This window comes from Aedes albopictus, chromosome 2 (genome assembly GCF_035046485.1).
Source record: "Aedes albopictus strain Foshan chromosome 2, AalbF5, whole genome shotgun sequence".
NCBI classification, from domain to species: Eukaryota; Metazoa; Arthropoda; class Insecta; order Diptera; family Culicidae; genus Aedes; species Aedes albopictus.
In genome coordinates this window covers 245,275,324-245,290,757 of record NC_085137.1, presented here as the reverse complement: position 1 = coordinate 245,290,757, position 15,434 = coordinate 245,275,324, and positions in this window count along the sequence as shown.

Sequence of the window (15,434 nt, the reverse complement as noted above, 5' to 3'; positions counted from 1 at the left end):
CTGCCTGATATTTGCCGACGAAGGACTCCTCAATCGGCCTCAGCCTGTGGAACAGAACTCCGGACAAAATTTTGTACGCTGAATTGAGGAGTGTTATTCCTCTGTAATTCGCGCACTCCAGTCAATGCCCTTTCTTGAAAAGAGGGCAAATGAGACCACCCAACCAATTAGCTGGCAGTTCTTCCTCCTCCCATATCTTCTATATAATACGGTGTAAGAGTTGATACAGCTGCTCACTACCGTGCTTGAGAAGCTCGGCCGGGAGTTCGTCCTTCCCAGCAGCCTTGTTGTTCTTCAGTCCCCTAATGGCTGTCTTGACCTCGTCTAGCGTTGGAAGTTCCACAGCTTGTCCGTCGTCGTCGATTCGAATTCTGTCCGTCGCTCTTCCACTCCCACCGTTCAACAATACCTCGAAGTGCTCTCTCCACCTGGCAGCTACCATTGTCTTGTCTTGTCTGTCAGCAAGTTTCCATTACGGTCGTTGCACATGCCGGGAAAAGGCGCTGTTTTTCTCCGCACGCCATTGACAGTTTCGTAAAATCTCCGCATATCATTCTGTTGCATACTCTCTTGCGCCTGAGCAATCACATTTTCCTCGTGCTCTTTTTTCTTTTTGCTGTGGATTCGTTTTTCGGCTACTCTTGCTTCCCTATATCGTTCCCTGCTCTGCCGGGTCCCCGACACCAACATCCGGCTTCTGGCAACATTCTTCTCTTCCGTTACTCTCTGGCACTCCTCGTCAAACCACCCGTTTCTAGGTCGTCTTTGAGCATTACCTATCACCGCGCTGCTGTACTCATCGCTCCGTGGATAGACTCCCACAGAGTGTTGAGATTATCGCTCTCGTTGATCTCACTTATCCGCTCGTCCAGATTCTGGTGATAGTCAGCTACCGTACCGACTGCTGAAAACCGGTGGATGTTGAAACGCATCGATCGCCGGTTCCTAGAGTCCGACACGGTTGATAACCGAGCTCGAATCTTACTAACTACGAGATAGTGATCTGAGTCGATGTTGGGACCTCGAAAAGTTCTAACATCAATTACGTCCGAGAAATGTCGGCCATCTACCGGCACATGGTCGATTTTGTTGCAAGTCTCGCTGTTTGGGTGCCTCCAGGTGTGCTTGCGGGTACCCTTGCGTACAAAGTAGATGCTACAAATGGCCATCCCCCTGGCGGCAGCAAAGTTGACTAATCTCAGACCGTTGTCATTAGTGACGGAGTGAAGGCTCTCCGTACCGATGATTGGACGGAAAAAGTCCTCTCTTCCGACCTGTGCATTGGCGTCACCGATGACAATGTTAACGTCCTTGGTCTTGTCAAGACATTCATAAAACGCATCCTTCACATCATCGGTTTTCTCGTTTGTCGGCGCATAGACATTGATCAGGCTGTAGTTATAGAATCTGCCCCGGATCCTCAATACGCAGATCCGCTCGTTGATCGGCTTCCACCTCATAACTCGCATCATCTGTTTCCCGATCACTATGAATCCGACCCCATGTTCTGCCTTATCGCTGCCGCTGTGGTAGATGTTATATTTGAACGATGTGTTGGCGACGGGATCCACCGCCCTGAATTCACGTTCACCAGTTTTGGGCCACCGCACTTCCTGTATAGCAGCCACGCACACACCAACTTTCTGCAATTCACGAGCCAAAAGGCTCACTCGTCCAGGTTCATTTACGGTCTTGACGTTCCAGGTACCGAGTATCCAATCATAGTCCTTATTTCGTTGCCGGGTCGGTTTCCGAGAGTATCGTTCGTATATTCTATTTCTTACTTCATTTTTCGTAGTGTTGAAAGGCTTCGACAGGCTACCTTACCGGGGTCGCGCGTCGCGCTGCCTACATCGCGTTGGTGGGGCTGCCACCTTAGGTATAGCTGACGCGATACAGCGTTTCATATTCAGCCGCTGGATGCCAGAACAGACGCTGTTTGAGCCACACCTCCTTGGTGAACAGACGCTCGGGACGTACCTCCTCAATATAGCTGAAGTCAGAAGGACAACAGTGCCCAGGCTGCACTACCAGCTAAGCACACAACTCTTAGCTGGCGGTCTTTGTCATCGTTTGACCCGTGGAAGCATGGAGTAGGAACTTGTGAGGACCAGAGCTATGTTGGACGCTCTCCTTATCGACTCACCGTTTTGCAGCCCAGGATTTTCTGCAATACTGTTTGCTACCAAGTGTGCATCCATTTTTATCACTTCACGAGGAAGGAAAATGTGCACCTGCCCAAAGCACGTGTCGGTGTCACTCCTCACTTATTCCTTAATCAATTTCAAAGAAATTATTTGAAATCACCTTTTGACAGCTGGGCAACTGTTTGACAGCTCCACCCAGTACAAAATTGGCCGAGGGGTGATTCTACAATATAGCTCCCATACAAACTTCAAATTGATTTTTAAATAGGTTCCCAGGCACCAAAATTCACGAAAATTTGGATTTCGGCTCAGTCTGACATGCATGCAGATTCAGAATATGAAAATATCTCAACACCGCTAAAGAAGCCAATTTTTGCAATAAATGCATAAAATACACATAGAAATGGTCATTGACACGGGAAGGTCTAAAATAATTACCTTGGAAGTGCTCATAAAACATTGAGTTGAGAAGCAGGCCTTGTCCCAATGAAGAAGTTATGCCATAAAGAGAAGAGGAGGATGTCCACATTTACAGCTGAAATAAGTTATTTTAACTTCTTTCAGATAAATGTTCCCATCCCGAGGTGCATTTCTTCTGTAACTTATGTAGGTATTTCCACGAATCATATGATCTGATGCCTTCTTGCGTTTCGTTACATTCTAAATGTGGAACTCCATCGATGGAATGAACATAAACAAAATTATTGCGCATGCCCCATTCATGGATCTCAATTCACTATAGTCCGAAGTATGAAGCATTCATCCAATAAATAGAATAAACCTTCGCTGTTCGAATTCAGTCCTTCTTCCGGGCAGAATACAGTAGGTCCGTTATCCCAAGATGCAGTCTGTGAAGAAGCCGATCCATGCTTGCAGCTGACGACATTTGCGAAAACTCGTCGCCCTACAGCAGAGACAGCAATGCATAACGATGAGCTACGCACTCGGATGAAATGGATTATCCTCGGATCAAAGGCTAATTTACATTTTGCCTGTATATTTCCGTTGCGAATGGCGCAGAGCGAGGCGAAAATAAAAATCGAATCCGGGAATGGTCCAGGCTGAACTGGGCGTGGATGGATATCGAATTAGTTCGGCTCCAGTGGTTCGATATCGTGGAAATCCTAGGCGGAAGTGTGCGTCCCGTCGGTCGGATGTATTTAGTGTGCGATGTTGGGCTGGCTGGGAGCTCGCGTGGCGGCGAAGGAAATGACTCGAAGGAGCACTAGGGTAAAAAATATAATTTGGACATGTATGTAATTTGGACATGCACGGCGATGCATGTCTTGTTCCGGAGAGCTAATAAAACTAGATACTTCTTATTATCGATTATTGGATCAAATAAACCTTATTCTGATGACTTACGTTGAAAATACGCTTAACAATAAAGAATTTATTTCAAAATTATCGAAAATGTAAAATTTTTCACTAAAACCCCTCAAATGCACAGGTATGCAAGACGACATACACTTCACAGTCACATACAATATTCACCCGAAAATCGTTGAATTAATAATTGTAAGAATTTTAAAAGCCTTATTGCAATGAAAATTGTTAAATAAAGAAGCAATAAGCAGCCAATCTCTTAACATTCATCTAGAACGCTTAAAATAGGTGGTGTCCAAAATACATTACAAGCTTTCTACTGTAAATATATTTTGGTCATCTGACGAACTACATGGGGATGCTGTGCGATTGCATACTTGGAGGCGTATTCTGTGGGTCTGGCGATATTTCCTCGATTTTAACAAAAACTGTAATAGTTATCAAAATAGATGCCTGTTAAGCGGATAAATTTGATTATTTGTAAGATAAAATTTGTAAATTTATGCTACTTCCATGATTTAGCAATATTCATTGCTAAACATTGAGATAATTGCCCTGTCCAAATTATATGTACCTGAGGGTGTCCAAAACATATATTCGGTGTCCAAAATGCCATTCTAACAGGCGATTGGAAATTGTGATTTTCTCAGCTTAAAATGCTTTCGTTAAGGTTTTTGTCACCTGGAACGCAAAGTACAATCATATTATAAGCGTATTAGTAACTTTGCAAAATATTCAATTTCTTTTTAAGGAAGCTAGGGGACGATTTATCCAACGTTGTCCTCAGCCTGTCCAAAATACATGAATTACCCTAATGCTTGCTCGATGAATAATTGATATGGATTGTTGCCGTCGTCTATTAGGAAGGAGAGTTGTTGTTTGGTGCTTTGTATATGCCTAATGCAATAGCATTTTAATCGGGACATTGACTTTCTAGCGCGTTGCATAAATAAGGCGACGCGTTGCATTCAGTGGCAATTCAGGATGGATAAATCAAATCAGTAAGCGTAAAACGGGTTAACATTGATGAAGGGCCCACATTAGCAGAAGTAGTAAACCATTAAGCAAGGCCATGCTGAGGCTCCAGGAGGTTTTCGTAATGGAACTTATGAAATATGCTGATTATCATGACATTCCAACTCATCTTCGTATTTGTTGGAATGCTGGTATTTTTTCATTTATGCAGCTGTATTTGTACGAAAATTGTAGTTAAACTGATATACATAATTAGTCAAATAATTATCGTAGTACGTAATAAATCGCAATAAAACATTAGAATATCGTTTAATGCGATGTAGTCTTACCGTGTATAAGTTATTTTTTTTCTACTTTAGCAAATACATCGCTATTAGATCAAAAAATTCCATCATATCCGATGGAATTTTTCTCTCTGTCGTACATAAATATATGCGATAGTAATATAAAATAGTAGCTTAAACGATATTACAGGGTCTTATACCTATAGGTCAGCTTCTGGATGTCGCTCTTCAGGGGCATGTACTCCAGACATAGGCGCCAACTTAGGGGGGCAAGCATAGGTTTGCCCCCCCAATATTCGATGATTTTTTAATTTTCCCATACGAAAAATCTAAAAAACAGGCTTTGCCCCCCCCCAATAATTTGACCAAGTTGGCGCGTCTGACTCCAGACGTCTCTTCAGGAAATCGATGACTTCCGTCTGCTCCAAACAGGTGTTCCAGGTTATAAGGGCGGCAGGAACAGGAGTCCTGGGGCTTGACGAACTCCCCCACCCTTTTGCAAGTCAGGTGAGAACCTACGATTCTTTCCCAAGCGAACCATATTCACACAACAGTGTGGACTTATCACCTTTGGCATCGGGAAGTGACAGAGCACCGGGACATACGAATTGCTCAAGCCGAGTATGCATAAGCATGGGGGAGCCCAGCAACAGGCTCTGCTGGGACTCTTCAGAAATTCCACACATCCGCAGACAACTCTGTATAAGCGACATGGAATGACATCAGTAAGTTCCTGATTATGGCATACTGGTCATACTTTGTAGTTGGTAACTGAGATGGTACACGCTTAGGTAACGATGCACAAGTGAGCTGGTAGCGACGACATTCTATCCTCTTAGTAAGGTCCGGTGACACTGACTCGAAACGGCGGATAGGTTAATGTCGGCGCTGTCTTCCGTCCCATAAAACCGTGGCGTGGCCTCTAAGTACGTTCCTGACCTGACCTGACGTATGCAGTGACCTGACCCAGAGTATGCAAAATTAGTTGGAAGTGGGTTCAGATGAACACTCCTGATTAACGCTGATCCGGCTCTGAACCCAGTCCCCATAAGGGCCTGAGTCAACCCTCGGGTGGTCTCCCTGCTTGCATATATAACCACCAGGATCATTGCCGAGTACATCTTTTGCAATGAGGGAAAGCGGCTCTGAGGGGGACTCAACTGAAATGACGACTACTACTAAATCCATGAACAACAATGTGATAGAGAGTGGAGAGGCAGAGAGAACGGCGTTGAACCCGTTCACGCGAGGAGGACTGACGAGATTGCCACTACAAGGGACTGGTATACCCACCAGCGAGCAGATGGCCGGAGCTTCATTGGGAGGAGCATGAAGTGGCGCAGCATCGACCGAGGAAGCGCATATGACTGGCGCGGATCTCACGCGAGCGCAGAACCGCAATAGGAGTGGGCTACCGAAGATGTTGGTTGTTGCCGAACAGAAGACTACTATCAGCAAGGACCTGAAACAAGGCCTGCTAAAGCTCCACAAATCGCTGGCTCTGACCAAGATGGAATGACCAAGAAGATCCAAGAGCGAAGTGAGGCTGATGCGAGCAAGAAGGAGCGGTTCACACAAATGGACAGCTTCCTCTCTGCTGGTAACGCGACGATGCAGCACAAAACCATGTAGCTCGCCGGAGCCGTAGCGGAGAGGTTAAAACGCCCTACGGTTCGAGCTGCATGGTTAAAAATTGAGAACGCGGCCCAAGAAGTGTCCGGTTTGGGCCGGCGAAAAGCCGAAAAGGAAGAAGGGGACAGGCCAGAGCGAGTAACCAGGGTGCCAAGTCGGTTGCGAAAGGCGAAAGAGGCAGGGACACCAAGCCCCAAGGGGCCAACCCTAAGAAGAAGGGTGGCCGGACTGGAAAGGGAGAAAAGAACCCATGGATCACGGACATTACGATCGAAAAGAAGAAGGGTGTGAGAAAAGAGAAGTCAGCTCGAAAACGCGAATGGAGCGACGCGCTGGTCTTCAAAACCAAGGCAGACACGTACGCTGAGGTGCTGAGGGCCATGCTAGGCGAAAATCATCTCTCACCGCTGGGTGCGGATGTAAAAAGCATGCTAGTGCTGAAAAAGAAGGTGGCCAAGAAAGGCACCTCCTACAATTCACTAGCTAAAGAGGTACTGGGCGCAGGTAAGAGCTCTAACGGCGGAGTCAACTCACCAGTGTAAAAACCTGTACGAGATCACCGATGCAGAAGAGATCGCAGCCGCACTTAAACAGTGCGAGATAGATGCTGTTACCGTTCCTCGAGGACCCAGAGGGGGAATCGATCTAAACCTCAGGCTGCTGGGCCAGCCAACGGCAGCCAGCGAGGCGTGCACAAAAGGCCTCTTTTGTGTCCTCGAGTCCCAGGGTCGTTGAGGAGGTAGTGGGGAGGTCTTCGGATTTATTTAGCGAGCTAGAATATGGGGATTAGTTTTTGAACCGTATATTACTTACTCCGAGGCACGAAAAACGAATTCTGCGTCCAGCAGTAGCAGCGTGGGGTAGCCGGTAACCGGAGAGGGTATAGGTCCCAGTCTCGTAGCGGCGTGCACCGCCCCGGGATAGGGGCTAGCAGGCGATCGGCGAGGTTGAAGGTGGTGGTTCGGTACCGGCGTACCTCGCGCGGTGGCGGCGAGGGGCTAACAGACGACCGGCGAGGCCGAAAGTGTCGGATCCATAGAGACGTGCCCCGCAATGGCAGCGAGGGGCTGGTAGGCTACCGGCGGGGTCGATGGTGTCGGTTACGCAGCGGCGGCAAGGAGCTGGTGAAAGACCTCACGAGTGGCGAGTTTGGCGAGTGATGGCTGGAATGGGGACCCGTGCAGTGGTCTTTGGGGCCAGACGGCACTTATCCACGACGATTCCGGATTATGCAGGAATCAACGTTCCGTTCACAAGATGGTAAGAAGCGGTCCGCAGCTGGGCACACGTGTTTCCACGGTGGCCGTCTAGGAGCCGGGACAACTGTCCCTAGACAGGGCTGTCGTTGACGATCGGGACAAAAAATCTAATTGCACCGGACACCACTAGGCACTTTGCGATCTGTATCCACGGAATACTCTTTCTTTGGTCAATTGACTCAACAGGGCTCTCCGTTCTTCACGGTGTTTTCCCTTTGACGGTCGAAATACAAATCAACCCACCGTTCCATCGATCTCTCTCTTCACATCATTTACATCACACTCGCCCACGAATGCGTTTTCCCAGATCCGGCCTGTCGTCCACCCAACCAAAGCGTAAAGGCCAGTAGTACACAGGGTCAAATATTTGACTAGGAAAGAACTCAAGAAACAACATCAGTTTGACACTAATGAAAATTCGATCGAGTCAAAAAGGATTTTTGAGCATTGGTTTCTTTTTGGACAAATACATATATGAGGAATTCTAAACGCTTCCCCTCATTGGTAGCGCTGCCCAGAGCGATAGGGTTCTCAAACCACCCCCCAAACCATGCACGCTAACTAAACGATGAAATCGCAAACTCAACCAACTTTCTCTCATCAAATTGTAATTCATTTCCATGATTACAATGCAATCAAGTGCATCGATCTTCCTGCGAAAAGGCTAGGCAGGCACGCAGATCGCTGGTCAAGCTTCGAGTAAAGACACAAGTCGTGGGCGTGTAAAGGCCCCCACAGAAGCAAACTCTGCCGGAAGTGCGGAATGGAAGGCCACATCGCCAGGGAGTGCAACTCGGCACCAAAATGCCTGATTTGCACGGCGAAAAAGGGCCACACGACGGGCGGGCCTAAATGTTCAGGCCCGGTTAATCCTGGTTTCACAGCTAAACCTGAACTACTATGAAGCCGCTCAACAGTTGTTTAGCAGTCAGTCTCGAAGTCAAGTACAGCCATCATCCTACTATCGGATCCAATCAGCATCCCTCCCGATAGCGGGAACTATGTAGCGGATAAGGCCAAACTAGCGGCAATCTGTACAACCGGTCGTTTTCCGGTCCAGGAAATAATAGTAATAGCAAAGATCAACAAGGTGTACTACTGCAGTCGTTATGCCCCTCCCAGGTGGCCGATAAACCAATTCTCCTCTATGCTGAAATTTTATCAAGTGCTCTAGTGGGATTGAGTCCCGTGATCATTGGTGGAGACTTTAACGTCTGGGCGATTGGGTGGGGTAGCCACTTGATTAACGCGAGAAGCTGAGCTCTACTCGAAGCTATGGCAAGACTGAACGTAGATGTCACAAACGTAGGTGACAAAAAAAACTTAAAGTAGGAACAGTCCATACAGTCCATCATTGATGTGATGTTGATTCTGAAGCCGGGGTCTAAACCCTAGCTCGGACTGGAAGATCGACCGCCATCGGGGATGGCTGACCTCACGCTTCGATAAGCCAGAATTTGTGGAGCAATTGCTTATCGATCTATCCAGCGACGGTGACAGTGCATGTGACGTCGCAGGCAATCCCTACTTAGAAATGGACGCAATCCAGTATACTGGTGGTGTCCAGAAATCGAAGAACTTCACGCATCCTGCCTAAGAGCTAGAAGGAGGATGCAAATAGCTCGCACCGATGAGGTTATAATGGAGCGAAGTGAGACCTACAGGGTGGCTAAACTGGCACTGATCAAAGAGATTAAGCGGGCGTACTTCGAAAATCTCTGCCAGGCAGCCAGCACGACCCCTTGGGATAATACCTACAGAGTAATCATGCCCAACACGAAGTGCACGTCAGCACGTAGAAACGTAGTTCCTGCGCCACGATACAAGACCATTGACCCCGTCCCCTATGGCCAAACCGGCCAAAGCGAGGCCGACTCGGTAACGGACGATTATCTTTTCGCAATAGCGAAGTCGCTTAAGTTGGACAAGGCTCCGGGTCCGGACGTTATCCTGACAGTAGCCATCAAGACGGCCACCCAGGCTGGCCTTGGCATGTTCAGAATGGCTATGCCTTCTGTTGACCGCTAGGAAACTGTTGGAACGGATCATTCTGTCGAGGCTGATGGTCTATACCGAGAAACCAGATGACTCTGGCCTCTCAGATAACCAGTTCTGCTTCCGGAATGGTCGATCGACGACGGTGGACGCTATTGGGGCTGCAACCAAAACGGCCAAGATAGCGTTAAGGATTCGAATAGGATAGAATAGGAATTCGCTTTTGCGAGGTCGTCAGGCTGGACGTAAAGAATGCGTTTAACAGCGTCAGCTAGGCCGCCATCGAGTGCGCCATACACCATCTAGGATTCCCGGTTAGCTAATGCCGGATACTGGAGAGCTACTTCCAGAAAAGGGTGCTAGTCAATGAAACCGAGGAAGGTGAGAGGAGCTACAACATCACCGCAGGGTTATCTCAGGGCTCCATCCTGGGCCCGGTGCTATGGAACGCGGCGTTTCGATCGATAAAGGATCGGCAAGTTGATAAAGGAAGTGGAACTGACAGCAATTGGCATTGATGCTGCGATACCCACATACAGGCCTGTCTACTTTTTATGTCTGATTCTTAAGTCCATCAAGAATCAAGAAGAACCAATTTGGGGTCCAAATGGACCCCAGGTTTCGGAAATGGACCATTATTTAAGGTTTCCGTAGAGGGTTAAACTGGCCAGTTCCACCCGTGCTGTTCCATTTTCAACAGGATACAGTGGAACAATGTTACCTTTCGATTGATTCTTAGAGCGTTAAAATCGGTTGATATTTAAAGCCCAAATTTTATGCTTTTAATGCTACAAATTTTATGTATACACAAACATCAACTTGGAGGCAGCTTTCGACTGAGGTATCTGGACACCTGGGAGGATTTTCGGCGTGGCAGTCGCAATTGCAATCAAACGATCAGATATTCTCCTTCATCCGACGTTTCGATGTGTATTACATCTTCTTCAGGGAATTCTATGTTTGAGACAAGATAATTATACTATATATACTTAACATTAAACAATGGAAAAAGAGGCTTACAGGGGTGTTAATCGCTTTCGTTTTGAAAGGCTTTGTGGAAGCATAATCCGTCCGAAAAACTATTTAAAAAAAAACGTTGGAATCGACTCTGAAATACACATAGAATCAATAACATTCTCCAGCATATTTTTAAATTAATTAAGTACTCTTGAACACTAGTTATGTTTTTGCCGAATTCGGTTCGCACTTCTAACAACACTACTAACGGCCAATTTGTTTAAGCTAAGTGGTGAATATGTGTGGAACCTAAGTGGGGACAACATGGTTGGATTCGTTTTGGTAGCTATTGGGTATTTCTGTTATTGTTGCTGTGTTGGTTACTTTAGATCGCTTTGTGTGGAGTGTATGGAAATAGAACGGTTGAGGGAAAAAACGGCACTTCTGCAACATAGCATTGACGAACAACATCGGTTCAATTTAGAAAAAAAAAAAACACAGATCTTAGATCAACACAGAAGGCAAACAGCTCTTCCTATTCTCGAGGTTTGTCATATTCTAAACACTCCAAACACCATCAACAAGAGATCAGACATCGAATGTCTTAGTTCAATGTACGCAGGCATTTTTCATACACTCCACACAAAGCGATCTAAAGTAACCAACACAGCAACAATAACAGAAATACCCAATAGCTACCAAAACGAATCCAACCATGTTGTCCCCACTTAGGTTCCACACATATTCACCACTTAGCTTAAACAAATTGGCCGTTAGTAGTGTTGTTAGAAGTGCGAACCGAATTCGGCAAAAACATAACTAGTGTTCAAGAGTACTTAATTAATTTAAAAATATGCTGAAGAATGTTACTGATTCTATGTGTATTTCAGAGTCGATTCCAACGTTTTTTTTTTTTTTTTTTTTTTTTAATAGTTTTTCGGACGGATTATGCTTCCACAAAGCCTTTCAAAACGAAAGCGATTAACACCCCTGTAAGCCTCTTTTTCCATTGTTTAATGTTAAGTATATATAGTATAATTATCTTGTCTCAAACATAGAATTCCCTGAAGAAGATGTAATACACATCGAAACGTCGGATGAAGGAGAATATCTGATCGTTTGATTGCAATTGCGACTGCCACGCCGAAAATCCTCCCAGGTGTACAAACATCAACTCAACTCGTCGAAGTCAATCGATTGGAATATAAGGCTTGATACTCCGGAAGTTTTATAAATCATCGTTTATGAGTGATCATCTCGCTTGTTAGTGTACCTAGGTGTACAAGAATAGCAAAAGCAAGCCAGTTGAAATGTCAGCCATCTCATATTGGCTGATAAATGTGGCACATTGACGACATGGTTTTCTCATTTCGTAGACTGTCAATTATACTTCAATCTTGAAACCCATATGGTACATTACATTAGCAGATACATTTGCAACATCATTCCAAGTGATTCATCTCGTCTGTCTCTAATGGCAAACCCTGGTTGCACATTGATGAGAATTCAACTCTTGGACAACTGTACACTCATTTGCACTTTTCTGACTTTGAGGTCACACAGGCCAAGAATGACGAACATAAATGAAACAAGCTCTCCACCAGAGCCCGGCATGATGAGACCGAAGACAAATCGGTATGTTTTCGATTGGAATTGGTCTCGGTGGAAAAATGGACGAATGAGTAAATACATGATGTGAGTTGGTTTGGTTATGTGAACACATTAGCAAATACAGCAGGGATCAGGGCATACCTTATTTCTTCCAGAATTAGTAGAAACTTGTTCGAACAGCAGTCGCAAAAATTATGGTAGCTACATGGTTTTGCCATTCGGATAAAAGTAATTTCAAGACAAATAGATCTTAATTTCATCTTTTTCTTTTTGGCGAGACACATTACGCTTGGCGTTTTATGAGCACTTCCTCTGTTTGAATCTTCTTTGTCAACTGAACATCTATGCATAGTTATATCATATATAATAAACAGTGTAGTAAACTGCCTAACAAAATCATCGATCTTGTAAACAATTGCACAAAATATTCAACTGAGACGTCTGTTTGTCTTTGATAAAGCCAAACGAACAGTAAGCTGCGAGATGTATTTTCATCATACTAAAAACCCACGAAGTATCACATCATCGTCATTCCAAGGCGGTTACATGACAAAGTTCCATTTGCATATCTATTTTCCGATGTAAAAGCATTCATTGACTGCAAACATACTCCATAAAGCATGACTTGGTTTTCCAGTTAAAACCACGATGAAATCAAACAGTAGAAATTGTTGTCTACGCAGAAAAACCAAGCAAAGTGGAAGCATGCCTTCCGAGGCACAATGTCTAAACCTTCTGCATCCCCACACACACAATGCTCATCGCATCAGAGTACAAAAGTCACGAAACTCCCCAGCCAACCGAGCAAATCTTTCCGGAAAGCAGGTAAAAGGGAAAACTTTGCATTAATTTTTCAAAACGAACATTCACTTACGCCACACCGGGTGTGCTGCCTGCCTGCCGGGCTGTTTCACTTGGTTGGAACTTGGGTTATGCTCCATTGTTCTTTTCATGCCATCCGGCGGCCACCGCACCGCCACACAATCAGTGTGCAGTAGCTACAGAGACGCTGCTGGAAGCCACTTTTCACGCATCCAAAGCAGGGAAGTAATTTTCATAATTTGATTAATTCTGCTTTATTTCATTAGCTCCAGCTGAAACTGCTCAAGTTCATCACAAAGCAATTAGTTCGCTTGAAGGATGTTGCTGTAATTGCATGGAACTTGTGGTTTACTCTAAAGACACACTTTGGCGGAAATATGAACGTCGTTGGTTTGATTTGATTTTGAACCACTTAGGGATTTCTGTTCGCTATATTATTGAAAGCGAGAGGTAACTCGCCAATAGTTGAACAGCGAATACTGAAATCTTTGTTTTCATTATTTATTTTGTGCACGCATGCATAACAATGGTAGGAAAATATTCAGAACGTCTAGATCTATGTAGCTACATTTCCTATTAAATTTAATTTCGCTTCAATTCCATTTTGCAAGAGAAATGGGATTCCCCTGAAATTCCATACACTTACCCTGAAATCCCCGGAAACCTTTACACCCTGAAATTTCTTGAAACTCCCTGAAGCTCCCGTGAAACCCCCGGAACGCCCTTGAAACCCCCGACACATCTCTGGAACTCCACTGAAACCACATGAGATGCCCCTGCATCCAATTGAAGCTCTCCGGAACGCCCCTGAATCCTCTTGGAACGGCCTTTAAATCCCATAAAACCCTTGGAACACCACAAGAACTCCTTGAGACATTCAGGAACACCCTTGAAACCAGCTGGAACGCTCCTAAGACTCCTTGAAACTTTCTGGAACGCCTTCGAAACTCCATAGAACGGCCCTCAAATTCTCAGAAACCTGCGGAATATCCCTGGAACGCACTTGAAACTTCTTGATGCTCCCTGGCACGCCCGTGAAACCCTCTAGAACGCATTTGAAACCAACTGAATTGCTGAACGTCCCTGAAACCCTTTCAAATTCTGAAACTTCCCTGGTACTGCCTCATACGGCTTTGAAATCCCCTTAACCCTGAATATTCATGAAACGCCCCTGAAACTCCCAGGAAAGTCACTGGAACGCAATCGAAACTCTTTGAAATCCTCTTTAACACCCCATCTACGCCCTTGAAACTCCTTGAAGCTCCCTGGAACAGCCTTGAAATCTCCTGGAATGCCCCCTCAAACCACCTGAAGAACCCTTGGAACCCCCTGGAACGTACTTAATTACCTGAGACCCCATGGGGCAACTCTGAAATGACCCTGAAGCTCGCCTTGAAAACCCTTTGAACGCCTCTACAACCATGGAGCCCCGTAGAGCGCCCCAAAACTCCCCTAAACACCCCTGGTATGCCCTTGAATTATCCTGAAACCCCCATCATACCAATACCTGCTTTAATTAAAAAGATTAGATGAAAAGTGATCGACAAACCCCTCCCCCCGGATTTGCATGGACCGTAGACCTTGGCCAGGACCCCCTTTTCCCGTCCGCGAGTCTACGTGGTTTATGAATGGGTTTTTATGATTATGCGTCATGTAGGTGTGGAATGAGTGGCTCACCTTGCCTTAGCGTACAGTAGAGCACTATCTATGTCGGTTTTGGGTGATGTTCCTTCCGTTTCCCGAATATGCTGGGTTCCCAGGTCATCTTCATTCCTGCTAAATATTGTTTTTTCTATTCTTTCTTCCAACATTTACACTATGTGTCCAGCCCACTGCAGTCTTCCGTATTTTATTCATTTCACAATATTCGCTATTTTATGCACTTGGAACAACTCGCGATTAATGCTTCAGTGCCACACAGGATTTTCTTGTTTCCTTTGCTTAGCTTAGCTACTTACACTGAATGTACAGGGGGTGGCCAAAATCTTTGGGATAGGCAACTTTTTTTTCTCTCATAAAAACGTTCAACATGCTGTTACTTTTCATAGAGTGCATCAAAAATTCGCAAATTTTGACTGTTTGTCAATCTATTATATGTGCATCATTGGTACAAATTTGACCATGATTGGGTAATCTTTCGCGAAGCTAGAATCGTTCTCATAAAACACTATTTTTCAGACAACCAATTTTTTAACTGCCATATCTCGGAGACCAGTGAGTTTTTGGTGGCAAAGTGTACAGGCCGCGTTTTCATTCGGTCGTCGTCGTCGTCTATTTGACTGCTCATCTTAGTACGGGGTGATTTAGTGAGTTTTTGGAGGCAAAGTGTACAGGCCGCGTTTTCATTCGGTCGTCGTCGTCGTCTATTTGACTGCTCATCTTCGTACGGGGCGATTTATGATACGATAAATGCAACAAACAACATT